Genomic DNA, 17,492 nt, shown 5'->3' on the forward strand with positions numbered 1-17,492 from the left:
GATCAAAGATTATTACAGAAATTGCATGAGCAGGCTGAGAATATTCAAACAGTAATATAGGAATTGCATTAGCAGGCTGAGAACAGTCAAAGAAATACAGGAATTGTGTGTGTGTGTGTGTGTGTGTGTGTGTGTGTGTGTGTGTGTGAGGAAGCTAATAAAAAAGTAATACAGGAATTGCGTGAGCAGGATGAGAACAGACAAAGATCAATAGAGGCATTCATGGAATCCATAAACAGACAGTTAAAGGAATCCAGGGAGACCACAAAGGGAATGCTGAATATAGCCCACTAGGAGGAAAGAGTGTACAAGGAAAATATAACCAATAACTAAGTGATTTGAAAATAAACACTGAACACCAAATTAAGGAAGTAAGTAAGTCCACACAAGATCTAAATCAATACTCTAACAAAGAATTTGAAGCCATCAAAGCCAACCAATTACAAGGAAAAGAAATGAAAAACAAAGTAGAAAGTTTAGACAGTAGGATAGACCATTCGGAAGATCGAATCTCTGGGATTGAAGACAGCCTACATATTATAAAGAACATACAACTATCCAAGACAAATCCAACAAATATGATAGATCTATTCATCATTTGGAAGACACCATCAGAAGGCCTAATCTGAGGATAATGGGTGTAGAGGAGCACCTATAGACATAGGTTAATGGTTTAGGAAATTTATTTGCCAGGACTTTAGCAGAGAACTTCCAAAACATGCAAAAAGATAAGCCTATTCAGCTACAAGAAGCTTTTAGAACCCTAAATAGACCAGACCAGAACAGGGCATCCCACAGTCACATTATAATCTGCATAAGAACAATTCAGAATAAACAAAGGATCCTTAAAGCTATCAAGGATAAAAGGTAAACCACCTATGGAGGGAAGCTAATTAGAATAACCTTAGATTTCTCAGCAGAGACAATTAAAGTAAGTAGAGCCTGGAATAATGTATGCCCACTCTAAAGACAAACAACTATCAACCAAGAATACTGTACCCAGCTAAACTCTCCTTCATAATGGTAAGTCAAATAAAAAACTTCCATAACAAAGAAAAAAATGAAACAATACATCTCCATCAAACCAGCCCTGAAAATGATACTTAAAGATGTCCTACACATAGAAAACCAACAAGAGCATAATAAAGGCCAAGACACAGCAACCAACCTGAGAATCCAAGAAATAGTGTGAACCCAGTTGTTGCAGTCCCCAAGAAGGTGGATAACATGGCAGGAACTACTAACTCTTAATATTAATGGACTTAACTCTCCAATTAAGTGAGATAAACTGTCTAGTTGGATTAAAAAGCAAGATCCTTCTAATTGTTGCCTTCAAGAGTCACACCTTGCCCATAAAAACAAACATATTCTGAAAGTAAAAGGTTGGAATAAAATCTACCAAGCAAACGGCCCTCATAAACAGGCAGAAGTTGCAATCCTAATATCAGATAAAATAAATTTCAAATTGAAATTAGTGAGAAGAGATAAAGAAGGTCGCTACATACTAATTAAGGGATCTCTCTTTCAGGAAGATATTAAAATTCTAGATATCTTTTCAACAAACAATGGACAACCCACATTTATCCAAGAAACATTACTTTCCTTCAAATCTCACATAGATCCAAAAACATTAATTGTTGGGGATTTTAACACACCACTTGCCCCACTAGATAGATCAACTAGGCAAAAACTCACCAGAGAAATCACAGATCTAAACAACTGCATAGATCAACTAGATTGAACAGACATCTACCAAATATTTCCCCCAGCAGCATCAGAATACATGTTCTTCTCAGCAGCACACATAACTTTCTCCAAAATCGACCACATTTTAGGTCACAAAGCAAACTTGTCCAAATTCAGAAACATTGAAGTTATGCCTTGCGTTCTCTCAGACCACAAGGGAATAAAATTAGAAATCAACACCAAAAGCCACCAAAGAAAGTCCTGTAACACATGGAGGCTGAACAACACACTGTTAGAATCACCAGTGGGTCATGGAAGAGATTAGAAACGAAATTGAAATGTTCATGATATTAAAAAAATGAACTCACAAATATCCAGCTCCTCTGGGACACAGCAAAGGCAGTACTCAGAAGCAAGTTTATAGCTCTGAGTTCCTACATCAACAAATTGGAGACATCTGAAACCAACAATTTAATGAGATATCTGAGCCTCCTTGAAAAAGAACAGCAAGATAAACCCCAATCCAGTAGATGGAAAGAAATAATTAAAAGTAAATCAGAATTAAATGAATTAGAATCCAAAAAAATCATAGAAAGAATCAACAAAACAAAGAGTTGGTATTTAAAGAATCCCACAGACTCCACTCCCAAATAACTCAAGCTGATTCAAAACTTTGGCAAAGTAGCAGGGTATAAAATTAACCCCCCAAAATCAATGGCTTTTCTGTATGCCAACAATGAGAAAAGTGTGGCTGAAATTAGGAAAGCACCTTCATTTGTAATAGCCCCACAAAAAATAAAATACCTAGGAATTAACTTAACCAAAGAAATGAAGGACCTCTATGATGAAAACTTAAAAACTTGAAAAAGAAAATCAAGACAGAACTTAGAAAGTGTCAAAACCTCCCATGCTCCTGGATTGGAAGGATCAACATTGTGAAAATGGCAATCTACAAGGCTATCTTCCCAAGGCTATCTACAAATTCAATGCGATACCTATCAAAATTCCAACCTCATTCTTCCAAGGAATAGAAGAGGCAATCCAAAAATTCATATGGAACAATAAAAGACCCCAAATAGCAAAAACAGTCCTCAACAGAAAGAACAGTGCTGGAGGAATATCAATACCAAATTTCAAACTCTACTATAAAGCCATAGTTATCAAAACAGCTTGGTACTGGCACAAGAACAGACCTCAGGACCAATGGAATAGAATTGAAAACCCAGAAATGAACCTACAGACCTATAGCCATCTAATCTTCGATAAGGGAGCTAAAACAATAGAATGGAAGAAAGACAGCCTCTTCAGTAAATGGTGCTGGCAAAATTGGTTAACTACTTGTAGAAAACTAAAGCTAGATCCTTATATATCACCCTGCACCAGAATCAACTCCAAATGGATCAAAGACCTCGGAGTCAAAGTAGACACTCTGAACACATTACAGGATGGAATAGGAGAAACCCTAGATCTCCTTGGCACAGGTTGAAATTTTCTTTATAGACACCCAGAAACACAACAAATCAAAGAAAAGTTGGACAAATGGGATTGCATGAAATTGCAGAGCTTCTGCATGGCAAAGGACATAGCCAGCAAGATCAATAGAAAGCCCATGTATTGGGAGAAGATCTTCACTAGCCATACAATGGACAAGGGTCTCATATCTAAAATATACTTGGAACTCAAAAAATTAAATCCCCCAAAAACAAATGCTCAAAAAACAACTGCCTGATAAGTAAGTGGGCTAAAGACTTAAAGAGAGACTTCTTGGAAGAGGAAATAAGAATATCCATTAGACACATGAAGAAATGCTCAACATCTCTAGCCAAAAAAGAAATGCGTATTAAAACAACAATGAGATCCCACCTCACCCCAGTTAGAATGGCTATAATCAAGAAATCTAATAACAACAGATGCTGGAGGGGATGTAGACAGAAGCAATCCCTACTGCATTGTTGGTGGAGTGTAAACTTGTTCAACCACTTTGGAAAGCAGTATGGAGTTTCCTCAAAAGACTCCACATAGAGCTTGCCTATTTCCCACCAGTTCCACTTTTGGGCATTTACCCAGATGATCACAAACAAGACCATACTAAAGTTACTAGCACAACTCTGTTTATTGCAGCATTATTTACCATAGCTAAGATATGGAACCAACCCAGATGCCCCTTAGTAGATTAATGTATCAAGAACATGTGATATATATATATATATATATATATATATATATATATATATATATATATATATATATATAATGGAATTCTATGCCTTCTTCAGAAAGAATGACATTGCCCCATTTGTTAGGAAATGGAAAGACTTGGGAAAAAATATATTGGGGGAAGTAAGACAGGCCCAGAGAAACATAGGTCCCATGGTTTCCCTTATTTGCCATAACTAGTATATGTCTGGGACAAGCAGAAAAGGTAAAAAGCTATGTACATATGACCAGATAAGATGATTTTAAGTGAAATGAACCCCAAGATAGGGACACAAGTGATTTTTTTTCTTGGTATTGTTTGTAACATATTTATAATGTACCATGTGAATTTTTGTTGCTTTTTATGTTCTTCCCCCATGGTATAACCCCTGTTTTCACTGTATTTGATGTCATTCTAATTTGGGGAGACGAAGGGAAACAAAATGTTTAAATAGGGATACATGTTGACCCATTGTAACAATGAGATGTACAAGACACTATGTTGAAAAATGAACTTTACAGTTTAGTTGGGGGGCGGGGACAGGAGTGTAGTTGTGATGGTGGGAGGGAAGAGATGGTAGAGGTAAAACAAAGGATGAGGCAACAATGCTTGATAGGAAATGTAATCATTACTTTACTCATGTAACTGTAACCCATCTGTATAGTATTTTTACAATAAAATTTTATTTTAAAAAGTCAGATATTGTGTACATTTCTTTTTAAAGTGTCATCCCCTTCCTAATTTTCTCCCAATTGTCCCCTTTCCCCAAAGTTTTATAGTTTTTTTCCAACATAGTGTCTAGTGAGTATCACTGCTGAATTGGTTTACCCTTTGTCCCATCATTTGTGTGCTTCCCCTTCCCCTCCTCAAATCAGATAAACTTATATACTATACAAAGGGTAAAGAAATCAAAAACAGTGATAAAGGGAATAAACTGAAGAAAAGTACTGTATGCAGTAAAATAGAAAAAAAATCTGTCCATTTTTTGAAGTTCATTTCTATGTGCACCATTTTATATGATAATAGGCGCATAGCTATTGAACTCTAGTGATCCACTCCTAAACATATCCTCCTTTGTTCTCATTGTGTGAATGTGTAGAGTGCTGTTTAATTAATCATGTCCTAGTATAATTATTTGTTTTTACTATCCATTGGTTTTACTTGTAGATTTATAGGCAAATTCTAATGATTACAAGTGAGGGAAATGATACGACCTATGTTTCTTTGGGTCTGGCTTAGTTTCCTTAATATAATTTTTCCAAGTTGTTCTATTTCCTTATAAATGGACAATGTCATTCTTTCTGATAAAACATAGAGTTCCATTGCGTATTCATCCACTGAGGATCATCTTGGTTGGTTTCATATCTTGGTAATAGTAAACAATGCTGCACCAAACATGGTTGTGTTGCTCGTTTTGGTGTGGTTTAGTTTGTGTTCATTTGGATATATGCCCTGGAGTGGACTGCTAGATCATAAGGGAGCTCTATGTTTAGTCCTTTGAGGAACCTCCATACTTCTCTCTAGAGTGATTGAACAATTTTACGCTCCCACCAACAGTGGGAGCATTCTCTTTTGGCCAAATCTCCACCAGCATCTGCTATTGTTAGTTTTCTCAATAATGGCCATTCTATCTGGAGTGAGGTAGAATCTCAATGTTGTTTTGATTTGCCTTTCTTTTATGGCTAGAGATGTTGAACATCTTTTCATGTGTCTATTGGCCATTCTTATTTCTTATTCAGAGAAGCTCTCTTTAAGTCTTTGGCCCACTTATTAATGGAGTGGTTGTTTCTTTGAGGATTTGTTTTTTTGGGGGTTAATTTTTTGAGTTCTTAGTATATTTTGAGTCTCTTTTCTCATGTGTAGCTAGTAAAGATCTTCTCCCATCCTTGGGCTTTCTATTTATCTTGCTAGTTATGCCCTTTGCCATGCAAAAACTCTTCAGTTTGATGCAATCTCATTCATCCAGTCTTTCTTTGATTTGTTGTGATTCTGGATCTTTATGTTTGACGTTTTGACCCATAACTTGGAGTGCTAATGTTTCCCCTGTTCCTTCCTGTAATATTTTCAAGGTATGTGGTCTTACATTGAGGTCTTTGATCCATTTGGAATTTATTCTGGTGCAGAGTGATATATGAGGTTCTAGCTTCAGTTTTCTGCACGTGCATAAAAGCAAATTCTGCCAGCACCATTTATTGAAAAGGCTGTCTTTCTTCTTTCCTGTGTTTTTGGTTCCCTTATCAAATATTAGGTGGCCATAGATCTGTGGGTTCACTTCTATGTCTTCTATTCTATTCTGTTGATCCTCAGGCCTATTCTTGTGCCAGTACTAAGCTGTTTTTATTACTATGGCTTTGTTTATCAGTATTTTCTAGTAGATCACTGGACTTAACTTCTTTGAGACAGGATCACAGTATGTGACCTTGGCTGACCTTGAACTTGCAATCCTTTGCTTCAGGCTTCTAAATGCTAGAATGATGGTGTGTCCTGTTCTTCAATAAGCTTTTTGAAGACAATTAGTGTGAATTGCTAGGAAGTTCATAATATTCAGTTTTATAGCTAGTTAGTGATGCTGTATGTTGTTCCCTTATTGGTGTCATATTTCCTTGATATTCATTACTCATGTCTCTATATATTTGGGTCTGTACATTAGAAAATTTAAGCTTATGTTTCCATGTTTACATACTGGCTTTGGTCATAAAAGCCACTCACCATTTAACTGGGCTAGGGTTTCTGTGTATACCATGCTACTGAGTCCATATGCTGGCTTTCTGTCAAAGTTTGTGAATATTTTCCTTGTCCCTGGGTCACCAATGTTATTGAGCATGGTATCTGGGCTTACATGGTTATGCCTTTGGTCTGCATCCATTGGGATGATCCTGGTGCTAGGATCTACTGAGAAGATTCTAAATTATGAGCTCTTGGGGACTAGCCTCAAGCCTAGGTTTCCACATAGACTTGATGTCTATGCTACTCAGTTCCTTGAGTATGCAAAGACAGGCTTATATCTTGGGTCAACTGTGGCTATCTTGAAATCTGAAGGGAAAGTCTTGGAATCTGGGTATGCAGACGTCTACCTGGAATCAAGCTATAGGAGTGAGCATGGATTCTGAGTCTATTAGGTCTGAAAGCCAGGAAAACCATCCTAGAGACGGTGTCAAATTTTTACAGTGAGGAAAACCTGGATTTGAGGTCTTCAGGGTTAGTTTTGGAGTATGGGTTCATAGATGTCAATCTGGTGTTTAGATCCACAGGGGCTGGCTTGGAGTTTGATTCTATGGGGATCACCTAAAGGCTATGTATATGGGTGCTGCCATCAGGATAGGTCCCAAGCATCATCCTGTAGCCTTGGTCCATGAAGGTAAGCCTGGAATGTGGCCTGGATTAATGAAGTAGGCTTGGCACTTAGGCTTACTAGAATGGGTCTCAACTATGGATCCACTGACATGTATTGCTATGGGGGTTACTTTGAAGCCTTCAGTCACAGGGGATAACATAATTCTGAGAAAATCTGGAAGTTACATTTGAAGATGTTGATTTGGAGTTTGGTATTGGAGAGATCAACCTGGAGTGGAATTGCACAGATGATAACCTTGTTCTGGGTCAAACATAGAAGTTAGGTCTGCTGGTGGTAGCCTAGAATTCAGGACTTCATTGCCTGTCTTGATGATGGATTGAACCAAATGTTTGATACCAGAAGAGATAGTCTTGTGCTTGGATAGCGTTGAAACTCTGGGCCTATGAGATACTGTTTGGGACCTGGAACAATGGGAAATGGCATAGTTTCTGGGGCAATGTAGGGTAGCCTGACTCTAAGGTGGGTCTGAAGCCTCGGGCTATGGAATATCCTATAGTCCAAGGTTACAGGAAATGACTTCAAGAATGGTTTTGTGAGGCTATCCCAGATATAGATTTATAGGGATGGTCTGACTTTAGGGCCTTGAGTAGAGACTGGGCTATTTCATTGGGTGTTATGACTATCTTTGTGCCAATACTACATGTGAAAATGTCACAATAAAACTTTCTGTGTACAAAATAATGTATTCTAATAAACATATAAGAAATAAATTAAAAAACATTAAAAAAGTTTGGAAATTTGATAACTAATTCTAACAGGAATTTTGGGAGTTTTCAATTTCTGAATATAAAGGACATTGGGATTTTGATAAGAATTGTACTACTTGGTAAATCATACTGCAGGTATTTGTTACCGTATGTCCATCCCTAAATATTTTATTATTTTGAATGGTATTATAAAATTATTTTTTAGTTCATTATCAAAAATTTTCTTGTTAGTGTAAAGAAAATGTACTGATTTTGTATTCTGTAAGTTCACTAAATTCATTTGAATTAATCAGCACAGGCTTTCATAACAACAACAAAAACACAGAGAGTGGATTACACAACAAATTTATTTTATCATTGTCTCAAAATCTAAGATCAAGATTCCAGATTAATTTCTTTCTGGTAAGGTTCTCTTCCTGGCTGGAGGATAGCTTTCTTCTTGTGTGTCCTTACATGGCCTTTTCCCAATGCCTGTTCAGGGGTGGGGACTTGTGGAAGAAGGAAAGGAAGAGGCAGAGGGAGAGGAAGAGGAATACAGAGAGAGAAAGAGAGAGAGAGAGAGAGAGAGAAAACACTGTCAGGTGTGTCTCATCTTTTCATAAGAACATTAATCTTATCAGATCAATGATCCACCATTAAGAACTCAATTTTTTTCTCTTCCTATTTGCTGATATTATTTGTACAGAAGGGATTATTGTGATATTTCTATACATGTACACAATGTACTTATTATTCTTTCTTGTCCTCTTCTTCTAAAACACCCATTTTTAACAATTTTAATGAGTTTCATTATGTTGTTTTTGTGCATGCCTATAATGTACTTCAATCTTTAAATGCAGCCACACTGGTAATTAGGTCTTCAACATATGAATGGGAAGGAATAGGCACATGATTCAGTCACATCATTCATTACTTCGAACAGTTTTTAAAGGAAAGATTAGAGTTTTGTACACAAAATCACATCATGTTCAAATAGAGATAATTTTACTACTTCCTTTAAAAATCTGATGCCTTGTTACCCTTTGCCTAATTGCATTGCCTAGGACTTCCAGTACTATGTTGAAAAGAAGTGATGAAAACAGGAATCCTTGACTTCTTCCTTATGTTAGAAGGAGAAACTTCAGTCTTTGGTCATTTAACATGATATTAGCTGTGTTGTTTTTCACATATGGTGCTTATCACATTGAGGGAGTGCCCTTTGGTTCCTGCTCCTTAAGTATTTTTTTGGCAGTTGTGGGGCTTGAACTCTGGGCCTGGGCGCTGTCCCTCAGTTCATCAGCTCAAGGCTGGTGCTCTACCACTTGAGCCACAGCACCACTTGTGGTTTCCTGGTGGTTTATTGGAGATAAGAGTCTCACAGACTTTCCTGCCCAAGCTGGCTTTGAACCATGATCCTCAGATCACAGTCTCCTGAGTACCTAGGATTACAGGTATGAGCCACTGGTACCCGGCTCCTTTAGTATTTTTACCATGAAAGGCTATTGAATTTTATCCTGTACTGTGCCTATTGAAATAGTAAAGTATTTTCCCTCTTTATTATTTTACTCTAATTTTTTACATTGGCTGGTTTTAAATTATCATTATTAATGCATGTTAATTATATAAATTAATGGGCTTTACTGTAACATTATCATACATGTATATTTCATGTTCTTGATCATGTACTCCCTCCTTTCTACCCTCTCTTACTCTGCCATCTCTTCAGCCTCCCCCAGTTTTCTTACATTATAGTATCTCTTTTATTTTCAAATCATCTTTTTCATGAGTTTCCACATAATAGAGAATATATGCAATAATAATCTTTTTATATCTAGCTTGTTCCATTTAACTTTTTCCTCTACTTCCATTAATTTTCCTTTGAATAACATAATTTCACTCATCTTTATGGCTAATATTCCATTGCATATATGTGCCATATATTCACCAATCATCTGTTGGTAGTCACTTTGACTTATTCTGTAGTTTGACTATTGTGTCTAGTGCAAGAGTAACATGTATGCAGGTATCTTATTATATCGTGACCTTGATTCCTTTAGAATGTATACAGGAGTGAAATATTAGAATCATAACATAGCACCTTTTTAAGTTTTGGAGGACCCTTTATACTAATTTCCTTAATGGCTAGACTAATTTATAAGAATTCTTCCTGCTTCACATCCTTGGCAATGTTTGCTAGTGGTTTTTTTCTGTACATTTTTTTATTGTAAAAATGCTGTACAGAGGGATTACAGTTACATGAGCAAGGTGATGAGTACATTTCTTATTGAGCATCATTGCCTCCTCCTTTATTTTCCCCTTACCATCCCTTCCTTCCCACCTCCACAATGACCTCTCCCCCCCCCTCCCCTGCCAAAGTTGTAAAGTCTGTTTTCAACATAGTGTTTTGTATTGCTAGTGCTTTTCTATTCATTGAATCATGAATTATTCAGGTATTTGAATAATGAAAATCTCTATATATTCCGGATATGAATCCAGACTCATATGAATAACTATCCCTGTGAAGATGACATGATAATATACAGAAAACTGTTGAAATAGGTAGCAAATTTTATAACATTTCAACATAGGCCAGGCATCAATGGCTCACACATGTAATCCTAGCAAGTCATGAGGATAAGGTCTGAGGATTGTGGTTAGAAGTCAACCTGGGCTGGAAAGTCTGTGAGACTATTATCTCCAATAAACTACCAAAAAAGTGGGAAGTGGGATTGTGGCTCAAGTGGTAGAGAGCCAGCCTTGAGCAAAAAAGCTCACGGACAGCACCCAGGCCCGGAGTTCAAACCCCAGGACTGTTACAAAATAAGAAAAAAGACATTTCAGGACAAATGATCAATCTACATGGACAATGAACAAAAAAATAAATCAAGAAAGTTATTGAATTTGCCTTAGCTAAAAAAAATAGAATGAGGTTAAGCAAGTAGGTAAGAGACCTCTACAATGAAAACTATAACATATGAAGGAAAAAATTGATTTGTAACCTTTTGAACATCATTCAAAGTGTTTACTTGTAGATTTGTAGACACAGTCTAGCTACCACAAATGATAGAAACCATGCAACCTTATTTCTCTGTTTAGCTTACTCCAGTTAATATAATTTTTTCTAAGTCTTTCTATTTCCATATGAATGTTACAATATCATTCTTTCTAATAGATGAGTAAAATCCCATTGTAAAATCCCACTTACCACATTTTATTGATCCATTTGTCCATTTAGGGGCATCTGGGCTGATTCCATGTCTTCACTATGGTAAATGGTGCTGCAGTGAATATGGTTGTGCGAGTAGCTTTAGTGTGTCTTTATTTGTGTTCTGTTGTACTAATGCCCAAGAGTGGAATTGCTGGGTCATAGGGTAGTTTTATGATTAGTTTTTGAGGAATGTCCATAGTGCATTCCAGAGTGATTAAACAAGCTTACATTCCCACTAACAGTACATTAGAGTTCTCTCTTGGCCACATCTTCACCAACATTTGTTGTTTGTTTTCTTGATGATGGACATTCTAATTGGGTAAGGTGAAATCTCAGTGTTTTGATTTACATTTCCTGTATGTCCAGAGATGTTAAGCCTTTTAATGTGACTATTGGCCATTTTTAGTTCTTCTTCTGAAAAGTCTCTCTTTAATTCATTAGCTCATTTATTAATTGGGCTGTGGTTTCTTTGAGGGTTTGATTTTTGAGTTCTAAGTATATTCTCGATACTAGGCCCCTGTCCAATATGTATCTGGTAAAAATCTTCTCCAAGTCTGTGAGCTATTTAGCTTGTTAGCTATGGAGAGGTCAAATAGTATTATCTTTTAGAAAGACTAGGAAAAAGCCTAATAACATCAACCACCAGGAAATGGGTACATCCAAGATTGAGGGTGGGGCCAAGGAGAGAGGGGAAGATAAATGAAAAGGGGGAAGGGAGGGATAATACAGTCTAGAGTTCATTATATATACCATGAAACTAAGAAAAGTAAGGGCAGGAAGTTGAAAGCGGGGTAAGACTATTGAAATGGTAACACTGATCAAGATGCATTTTATTCATAAACTGCTTTGTTATATGGCACTTCCTTTGTACAACTACCTAAAGATAATTTAAAAATAAATAAAAGAAAAAGAAAAAAATTGAACGACGTTCTTGGATCCAATGTTCTTGGATTGGAGGAATGAATATTATTAATACATCTGTATTACCCTAAACAGTTTACAGATTCAATAAAATCCCTATCAAAATATGAATGGCATATAAGTTATGTGGTACTATGAAGGACCTAAATAGAAAAAGAAACTCTTAGGAAAAACAACCAAGTGGGAGGCATTGTGTTACCCAACTTCAAAACATACAACACTAGAGTAACACAATGGCATAGAACTGGCATAAATACAGAAATAGTATCCAATGAAACAGCAGAAACAAACAAAATCAATCCTCTATTTAGAACTGACTGACTTTTTTTATATAATTATGAATAATATATGCTGGAGAAAGACAGTCTTTATAATAAGTGGTTCAACTGGGCATCTATTACAGAACATGAAACTAGTCTCACTATATACAAGAATCAATCCAAAATGAATGTATGACCCTAAATGTAATACCTAAAGTTATGGAATTACCTAAAGAGAATATACAAACTGCTATGGACCGAGACTTTGGATATGATTCCAAAAGTACCAGACAACAGAAGAAAAAAAATCTACAAACCAGAAGCAACACACACAGCACTATGTATCAACAGAGTATGCACCATGGAGGAAAATATTTTCAAATTACCAATATGAAAAGGGATTAATGTATACAGCACTTAAGGAACTTAAACTAAAACCAAACCAAGACAAAACAAAACAAAAAAACCTGAGCCTCAAATAATTTAATTAATAATGGGCTAGTTACCTTAATATGTATTTCTCAAAAGACAAGAATAACAAACAGGTATATTACGATAATACTCATTATTACTAATATCAGGGAAATACAAAGCAAAACCATAATAAGCTATCTTATCTAAGTAACAAAATTATCTAAAAGAGAAAAACAAAACAAACCAAAACAAAATCAAATTAAAAATATAAGAAAGCAAATAACAATAATAACAAAATATAGGTCCTTTAGTAATCTACTACTTAGTATATATTAAAAAGAAACGAAATCAGCATGTCAATAATTTTGGTAGGCCCATGGATATTGATGCCCTTTTTACAATTGCCACATATAGAATCAAGTATCCATCTGTGGATGAATGCATAAAGAAAATATAGTATAAATACACAAAATAATTCAAAGGTAAAACAGTTAATAAAAATTATTTTCAAATTATTTGTAGTAGCATAGATGAGTGTGGATAACAAAAATGTTCACTGAAATAGCTCAAGCACAAAAAGATACATCTCATCTGTCTTTATTGTAGGAGTTAAAAAAAGTTGATCTCATAGACATAGAGAGTATATAATGAGGGTTATCAGAAAAAAGGCAGTGGGAAGCAAGGATGAAGAAACTATTTTTAATAGATAATGAGCACAGTGAAACAAATAATACCTAATGACCCACAATACAGTAACTATAATGAGTAAAATTGCTTGTATATTACAAATAGCTGGGAGAGATAATATTGAATGTTCCAAATACAAATAAATGAAAATGTTTGAGGTAATATGCCAATTACATGGATTTGACCATTATATATTGTATATATGTATTAAACTATACCCAATAAAATGTATGATAATCACATGTTGATTAAAAGTAAGCAATACACTAAAACAAATAATTATGATAAGAAATTGTCTACCATAACATTCCTTTAGGGCTCAAGTCATTTAATTAATGCTTTATTTTCTCTAACTTATTTTAGTGAATAGTATTTTCCTTTAGAAGTTAATTATAATAAATGGATTTCATTGTGACATTTTCATACATACAACCTACTTCAACCATACTTACCCTCCAAGACCCTCTGTAATCTCTCTTCCTTTCTCACTTGTTCCCCCTAAATAGTTCCCTTTTGACTTTTATATGTTGAGTCTGTAGGTGGAAGATCTAGGATATTCTAACTAAATTGCAACACTACTATATAGAAATATTTAAAAACCCTAAATATGAAGCCACAGATAACTTGCCTTCTTTCTCATTTTTATCACTTTCATTTCATTTTGCTCTGGCAACTTGTCTGCTGATGACAAAGCTTATGTCATTTTTATTCTGATAACGTTTTTATTTCATTTTCTTTGTTGAAAGCTAATTTCACTGGGTATAGGTTTCTCTATTTAGTTTGGTACTTAAATAAACCATACCATTTTTTCTTAGTTTCCATGATTTCAGATGAAAACTCTGCTGTCATTTCTATTTCACTCGTCAATTGATAGGGGATTGTTTCTTCATGCTCTTAAATTTTGTTCTTTATTTTTATCTTGAAAAAATGAAATCATATCGTGTATCATAATTCTTTTTTTCTTATTTGAATTGTTCAGCTTTATTTGAATTTTTAAAAAGAAGTTTGCTCATTGTTTGAATATTTTTTTCTGGTGCACCTACTTATGAGCTTCTCCTTATGAGCTTCTGGATGTTTCTTTTCTTTTTTTGGCGGGGGGAGGGGGTCCGGTCGTGGAGCCTGAACTCTGGGCCTGGGCGCTGTCCCTCAGCTCTTCAGCTCAAGACAAGCGCTCTACCACTGAGCCACCTTCCCAGCCCCCTCCTTATGAGCTTCTAATGATATAGAAGTTAGATTTGCTGTAGCCTCATATATCTCTCCAACTCTGTTCACTATCAGTTCAGTATTTTTTCTGTTGGAAAGTGTCTGATATCAATTTTCCATTTCACTGATTATTTCCTTCTCTTTCTCATGTAACGTGTGTCTTCTCTTTCATCATGTAACATGAGGAAATGTCTGAAATACAATTCCATTCCTCCTACATTACTTTATCTAAGATTACTTTATCTGAGCTTTTTTAATGTTCTTTATTTTGTCAGTTAAATGTCTTTATTGATGCATATTAGGAGCATTTAAATTAATCCAGTCATTGTGGAAATCAGTAGGATGTTTCCCCAAAAATTAAAAGTAGAACTAATATATGCTTTAGTCATACCACTTCTGCCTATATAACCAAAACAATCAAAATTGGCTGGATATAGAGGTATCTACATACTCATGTTTATTATGGTACTATTCATAATGACCAAATTATGGAACCAGAATAAGTGTCTATCAACACATAACAAAATAAAGAAAATGTAACGTGTATGGACTTTACCCTGTTCTTTCCTATGAGTGGATGACATAATAAATGAAAATTAGGCTGTCTTTTTAGATATTACTCTGATTTATGAAGGCACAACCCCAAACTGCACAGTTTCAACACTACCTGCCTTTTCAGGAACACATTTTTAGGAGAGTGAAGGAAAATTCCCTTACTGTTTAGTATTTCCAGACCTACATAATGTTCATTAATTTTCCTCGGAAGGAGAAATGGCCACATGCTCATGGGATATGGACAATAGTTTAGCTAGATGACCAGGGCCTGGTTAGAAACTGATAACAAGGAAAATGGTAAAGCAAATATGAAGGTATTTGTGATCTATGTGGATACTTTCAAAGGGTAGCTACAAATGAGAATTTTAATAAGTGGCTAGGCTGACTCAAATTTGTGGTTAGACCCTTGTCTTGTAGCAAGTAGATGGCATATTTTCCATTATGAAATGAACAGCATTTTTCTTCTTGAGTAGATATTTACTCTAGGTATAGATTGTTTTCCATACTTAGAGTGCTTCTCCTAAAATTATCATACAATGACTTATCTATTATTATGGTATTTTTATTGTCGTCTCTGGTTGTTATAACAAAACATTTTATGTTGGTTGTCTTCAATAATATATTTTCTCATGATTCTGAGGACTGCTAGGTTCAGTTTCTAATTAGGGATTTTCTCTGGGCTTGTAAGTGGTTATCACCTCACTGTGTGCTATTCATCATGTGCAAGTGAAAAGACAGAGAGCTATGGATGGTTTCCTATAAAGACATTAATTGTATCAGATCAGAGCTCTATCTTTATGATGTTGTTTAACTTAATTACTTTATTATTCCAAATATAAGCATATTGGACTTTGGGGCATCAATGTATGAATTAGGAGAGGTACAGTTAAGCCTAGAGCACTATTCTAAAGACTTTAATTAAAGAATTCACTTCAAAAAAAAGATGTCCAGCAATGGCTCAATGCTTGGGAAATTTACTATTATTTTCCACACTCTATTTACCAAATAAGGAAACAGTCTTTTAGAGAAATTCAGCATCCTTTATAGTTAACCTTTTTCTTGTAGCCAAGATTCGTGGGTTCAGGAATAAACACGTGGGAATTGAACAGATACCACACACTATTACCCTTTGTGGTGGGGTAGGAAAGAAAAGAGAATAAAAGGGAAATTTTGCTTCCTATCTCTGCATCTTTATGCATTACTGGTATAGAATCTAGTCTTAGTTTCAAGGTAAGGAATGGTTCTAGAGGAGATACAATTATAATCTCATTTGATTGGACAACCACTTAGCCTAAGAATCCTCAGACAGGGATGTGAGTTACTGTACTGGATGGGATCATTGATTTTGATTACCAAGGTAAAATTCTATCAGGTAAACCTACCAGCTGTGTTTGGGAATGAAGATGAGATAGTTAAGTAGTTAAAAATACCAGCTATGACCACAGTGATCAGTTATAGAGAATACAATAGCAATTGTAATGATTATTTCTTCTTTAGGTAGATTATAGAGATGCTAAGTCAACTCTGATTTTTTCAAATGGCCAGCTCAGCTAGATTATGATGCCAAGTCATTTGGTCAAACATCTGTCTAGATGGGACTATGAAGGAATTTAAAAAATTATGATTAACATTTAATCAGAAGATCGAGTAAAGTAGACCACTGACCCCGTATGTATAGTCCTCATTTAATAGCCTTAAAAGAGATGATTAAGTTATTCTGAGGACTAAGGCATTTTGTGTTAAGTTTATCTTCAGATTTGAGACTCTACCATCAGCCTAACAGCTTGTTTGCAATGTTTAAACTTACCTTCCCCCATGAGGACATGAGTCAAATATTTAATATAAAAATCTAGAGGTTTGACTATATCTGTGTGCATGTATAAATATATACATATATTATACACTATACTACAACATACTACTACATATGTACATATACTGTTGTAAGGAAACTCAGTCATGAGAAACAAAGAAGCCAAATGGTGATCATGGAGAGAAGGAAGATGGCAGAAGAGAAGCTGGAGGTTAAACAAGCTCTCGCTTAGAAACAAGTTTTAGTGTTCCATTGAAAATTCCAAGGCAAGCAAATCACACCAAATTTGCTATCATAGTACAGAGACTTGGGCCAGAGAGGAAAAATTCAGGAAGTTTGGTTCAGGAGGCAGATTTTACCGGTGTCTGCAGTGGCTGTGGTGGTCGCAGCTACCAGGGCTGCCATATCAACAGAGAGAGCCTGGGACAAAGGCACCAGAGGTGGTGTTGGAGCAGATTCTACTCACTGCCAGCAAGAACTGACAAGGAGTAGAAATCTTCATCCTGT

This window comes from Dipodomys spectabilis, unplaced genomic scaffold (genome assembly GCF_019054845.1).
Source record: "Dipodomys spectabilis isolate Male_0828 unplaced genomic scaffold, ASM1905484v1 ptg000176l, whole genome shotgun sequence".
Classification (NCBI taxonomy): Eukaryota; Metazoa; Chordata; class Mammalia; order Rodentia; family Heteromyidae; genus Dipodomys; species Dipodomys spectabilis.